We start from the raw sequence: 6,122 nt of genomic DNA on the forward strand, positions 1-6,122 counted from the left end.
AATTCTAATGTTTGTTTTTAGTGCTCAAAACAGGTTTTTGAATGGTTTTTACTTCAGAGCTATGCTCTGCCAATTTGCTAAAACTCCAGATTGCCTGCTTTACAGTCTAGAAGCCCTACATGTGCTTTTAAACACAAGCTCTGGGTTACTTTCAGTCCTATAGAAGAGTCTGATAGTGGGCGACGGTAGAGTAAAATTAAAAGTTGGGAGTTGGGACTTCCTTTTTCTCACAGATACCTTGAAATATGGTATTTAGTATTTCCTGGCATGAGCTTGAGACTTACATGTGTCTCACCACTTGTAGTGTGACTGTAGCACATTAGGTCTATGCTGGATCTTTTTATCCTTCACCTCTATGGGTTCAGGGAAAGAATGAACCATTAATGACCTCATCAATTTAATAGACCATGTCAACTTCTCTATCTAGTCCTATAAACAGAAAATCAGACTTGTGGTTTCCTGCTGCCCATCTGGATTTCCAAACTGCCTTTCAGCCATGAACTTTGTTCTTCCTGATTAGAAACAGAGACATTATGGGGAAAGTGGATAGGGAGAGAGGAAGGAAGCAGTAATGAATCTTACCAAGGCAACTTCCAGCTCTGGGATTACATCATTCAATTAGGATATGCTTATGTAGGTAAAGATACCAGTTGGTATGTGTTTCCTTTCCTTGGAAAATCCTTTGTGTCAAGCTATTTTTCGTATAATACTAAAGTTTACTCATTAGTTCATACTGGTAGTCCATTTAGCTCTTAGGAAAAGCTCACCACCATAGAGCTATATTAATATTTTGGTATTTAAAAGATAACCTTATATTTTAGTAAGAGTAAAAAGTTTTACTTATGATGCTGTTAAACTTCAGCAAGCAGTCAAAAAGTCATATAGGAATGTAGCTGTAGCTTGGTTAGGGACTATTAGCACTCAAAAGATTTTAAATAGTAGTAATAAACTTTAAAAGTATTACATAACATTTTTAAAGTAACAAATAAAATATCAATGTTTATTTTTTGTTTCCCTGGGCTAGCTATTTTTTTTTTAAAGATCATGCTACTTTAAAACGATCTTTGTTAATAAACTAGAACAGTGGTGTAGCAAAAGAGACTTATTCACACATACCATCTGCTGTTACCATGTATAACAAGACTAATGTACAGGACACTTAACGTGTGTTGTCATAGTTAAATATCTGAATCACTAAGTTCAGTGACCTGAAAACTAATATCTTTGGACTACATTATATGGTGGATGGTCTGCAACAGTAAAACTTTAAACTTTATTTTGCCCAATTTTAAAATTGGTTGGCAATTCTGAGTACAGAATATTTATAATGGGATCATTGTCCTGAAGCTTAGAATTGTCGTCTTTCTTTTATTTAGTCAATAAAGTGTTTATTGACAACTACCATCTAATAAAGTCTTGGGTGAATTAAATACAAATTTAATTCTAATAAAATTATAGCCAAATGCAATTTAAATCAAAACATTTCATGCAATAAGCTCTTTCATGGAACTTTTATAAGGTGATTCAAAAATTTTGATGGAAAAGCAAATGGTCAATAATTGCCAGGATTATTTTGCAAAAAGAAAACACAGTAAGGAGTCTTCACCAAATATCAGACTTTTAATACAGATGGTACGTAACAATACAGGAAGCCCAGAAAAACAGAGAGACATATATGGAAACACACACACACACACTTTAAATATCTTTAAAGTATTATGAACTGGATCAAAGCACTCAAGTTTGGTGCAGCCATATGACTGAGTTCTGACCAAAAGAGTATGGAAAGAAGGCTCCTCCAAGCCTGACCCATGAAACCTCGCTTGGAATACCCCATGTTCTTTTTTCCCTTACCTGCTAGACAGATGTATAAACTTCGGTGGAGCTCTCTGAGGACCAAAAGATGACAGAGCCACTAAATGGGAAAAATACGAATGACTGCACAAAGTGGAGACCTTGCACCATCCACTTTGTGCACCCCCAGTATACAGCAACACAACCAAGAAATAAACCTTTACTGTGTTAAACCATTGAAATTTAACATTGTTTAACAGTCAGCCAATTTTTACTAATATACTATATAATTACATTCATATCCCCATCTCATCCTAGTCAACAATGAACTCTGAGGGCAAAAACATAAAGTGTTTCATCCCATGTTGCTTGCAAAAAAAGGATGAATAAATATTTATTGAATTAATAAATATTCAATTAAGCCAGAAGAAAGGACTAATACATTTATAATGTTTCCTTGTGCCCACTTCTCCTAAAGTAATGCTAAAACAACCATGCACAGAAAAAAATTTCTTAAACATAAAAAAATAAAATAGCAAGTTAACCATATTTCACTATTTCTCAAGTATTCTAGAATATGATATTTTGCTGCAGTAGAAAATACGAGATTGATATGTAGTTTCCAAAAGACACAATCATGCATTATTTAAAGCAATTAATAAAAAACACTTTTCAACCACTATTCTCATAATGAAGAGAACAAAATTATCTATGTTCTATTGGTCCAAATTAATTTTGATCCCTAAGTTGGCATTTGAAGCAGGAAAATTTCACGGTGTCACTTTCCCAAGGCTCTTTTGACTACACAGGTGTTTTGACACATTTACTGGAGGCAGACATTTGCCACTACTAAGTCAAAGTGTATTCAAATAGCATTTAATGTACAACCTTATCCCCTCTTTTTCTTTTCTTTTCAATTAATTTTTTTATTGCAGGATAATTTTTTACAGAATTATGTTGTTTTCTGTCAAACCTCAACATCAATTAACCATAGGTATACATATATCCCCTCCCTTTTGAAGCTCCCTCCCATCTCTCTCCCATCCCACCCCTCTAGGTTGATACAGAGCCCATGTTTGAGTTTCCAGAGACATACAGCAAATTCTCGTTGGCTATCTATTTTTCATATGGTAATGTAAGTTTCCATGTTACTCTATCATACATCTCACCCTCTCCCCCCTCTCCCCATGTCCATAAGTCTATTCTCTATGTCTGTTTCTCCATTGCTGCCCTGTAAATAAATTCTTCAGAACCACTTTTCTAGATTGCAAATATGTGCTTTAGAATACAATATTTATCCTTCTCTTTCTGACTCACTTCAGTCTGTATAGTAAGTTCTAGGTTCATCTGCCTCATCAGAACTGACTCAAATGCGTACCTTTTTATGACTGAGTAATATTCCATTGTGTATATGTACCACGACTTCTTTATCCATTCATCTGTCAGTGGATATCTAGCTTGCTTCCATGTTCTAGCTATTGTAGACAGTGCTGCAATGAACAATGGGATACATGTGTCTCTATCAATTTTGGTTTCCTCAGGGTACATGCCTAGGAGTGGGATTGCTGGGTCATATGGTGGTTTTATTCCTAGTTTTTAAGGAATCTCCATAACACCTTCCATAGTGACTGTGTCAATTTACATTCCCACCAACAGTGCAAGAGCATTCCCTTTTCTCCACACCCTCTCTAGCACTTATTGTTTGTAGACTTTTTGATGATGGCCATTCTGACCAGTGAGGTGATATCACATTGTGGTTTTGATTTGCATTTCTCTTAATAATGAGTAATGTTGAGCAACTTTTCTTTTCTTTTCTTCTTTACAAGTGTTAAAAAAAAAATACTGCTCCTTAGAGGGCTGCCATGAGTGCACTTAATACCTCACTTGGTGAAATCTTTTTTTTTTTTTTCATTTATTTATATTAGCTGGAGGCTAATTACTTACAATACTGTAGTGGTTTTTGCCATACATTGATATGAATCAACCATGGATTTACATGTGTCCCTCATCTTGAATCCCCCTCCCACCTCCCTCCCCATCCCATCCCTCTGGGTCACCCTAGTGCACCAGCTCTGAACACTAATCTCATGCATCAAACCTGGACTTGTGATCTGTTTCACAATTGATAGTATACATGTTTCAATGATATTGTCTCAGATCATCCCACCCTTGCCTCCTCCCACAGAGTCCAAAAGTCTGTTCTATACATCTGTGTTTCTTTTTCGGTCTTGCATATGGGGTTATCATTACCATCTTTCTAAATTCCATATTTATGCGTTAGTATACTGTAGCTTGATAGGGATTGCATTGAATCTATAGATTGCTTTAGTTAGTATACTCATTTTCACAATATTGATTCTTCCAATCCATGAACACGGTATATTTCTCCATCTATTGGTGTCCTCTTTGATTTCTTTCATCAGGGTTTTATAGTTTTCTATTTATAGGTCTTTTGTTTCTTTAGGTAGATATATTCCTAAGTTATTATTTTTTTTCATTGCAATGGTGAATGGTATTGTAATTTCTCTTTCTGTTTTCTCATTGTTAGTGTATAGGAATGCAAGGGAATTCTGCGTGTAAATTTTATATCCTGCAACTTTACTATATTCATTGATTAGCTCTAGTAATTTTCTGATGGTTTCTTTAGGGTTTCCTATGTAGAGGATCATGTCATCTGCAAACAGTTTCACTTCTTCTTTTCCAATCTGTATTCCTTTTATTTCTTTTTCTGCTCTAATTGCTGTGGCCAAAACTTCCAGAACTATGTTGAATAGCAGTGGTGAGAGTGGGCACCTTTGCCTTGTTCCTGACTTTAGGGGAAATGCTTTCAATTTTTCACCATTGAGGATAATGTTTGCTGTAGTTTGTCATATATAGGATTATTATGTTCAGGTATGATCCTTCTATTCCTGCTTTCTGGAGAGTTTTTTTTTTTTTAATCATAAATGGATGTTGAATTTTGTCAAAGGCTTTTTCTGCATCTATTGAGATAATCATACAGTTTTTATTTTTCAATTTGTTAATGTGGTGTATTACATTGATTGATTTGCAGATATTAAAGAATCCTTGCATTCCTGGGATAAAGCCCACTTGGTAATGATGTATGATCTTTTTAACATGTTGCTGGATTCTGTTTGCTAGAATTTTGTTAAGGATTTTTGCATCTATGTTCATCAGTGATACTGGCCTGTAGATTTCTTCTTTTTGTGGCATCTTTGTCAGGTTTTGGTATTAGGGTGATGGTGGCCCCACAGAATGAATTTGGAAGTTTACCTTCCTCTGCAATTTTCTGGAAGAGTTTGAATGAGATAGGTGTTCAGTTCAGTTCACTTCAGTCACTCAGTCGTGTCCGACTCTTTGCGACCCCATGAATCGCAGCACGCCAGGCCTCCCTGTCCATCACCAACTCCTGGAGTTTACTCAAACTCATGTCCATCAAGTCGGTGATGACATCCAGCCATCTCATCCTCTGTCGTCCCCTTCTTCTCCTGCCCCCAATCCCTCCCAGCATCAGGGTCTTTTCCAGTGAGTCAATTCTTTGCATGAGGTGGCCAAAGTATTGGAGTTTCAGCTTCAGCATCAGTCCTTCCAATGAACACCCAGGACTGATCTCCTTTAGGATGGACTGGTTGGATCTCCTTGAAGTCCAAGGGACGCTCAAGAGTCTTCAACAGCACAGTTCAAAAGCATCAATTTTTCGGTGCTCAGCTTTCTTCACAGTCCAACTCTCACATCCATACATGACCACTGGAAAAACCATAGCTTTGACCAGACAGACCTTTTTTGGCAAAGTAATGTCTCTGCTTTTTAATATGCTATCTAGGTTGGTCATAACTTTCCTTCCAAGGAGTAAGTGTCTTTTAATTTCATGGCTGCAATCTCCATCTGCTGTGATTTTGCAGCCCAAAAAAAGTAAAGCCTGTCACTGTTTCCACTGTTTCCCCATCTATTTTCCATGAAGTGATTGGACCGGATGCCATGATCTTAGTTTTCTGAATATTAAGCTTTAAGCCAACTTTTTCACTCTCCTCTTTCACTTTCATCAAGAGGTTCTTTAGTTCTTCTTCACTTTCTGCCATAAGCGTGGTGTCATCTGCATATCTGAGGTTATTGATATTTCTCCCAGAAATCTTGATTCCAGCTTGTGTTTCATCCAGCCTAGCATTTCTCATGATGTACTCTGCATATAAGTTAAAATAAGCAGGGTGACAATATACAGTCTTGATGTACTCCTTTTACTATTTGGAACCAGTCTGTTGTTCCATGTCCAGTTCTAACTGTTGCTTCCTGACCTGCATATAGTTTTCTCAAGAGGCAGGTCAGGTGGT

The sequence above is a fragment of the Odocoileus virginianus genome, chromosome 6 (assembly GCF_023699985.2).
Source record: "Odocoileus virginianus isolate 20LAN1187 ecotype Illinois chromosome 6, Ovbor_1.2, whole genome shotgun sequence".
Lineage (NCBI taxonomy): Eukaryota > Metazoa > Chordata > Mammalia > Artiodactyla > Cervidae > Odocoileus > Odocoileus virginianus.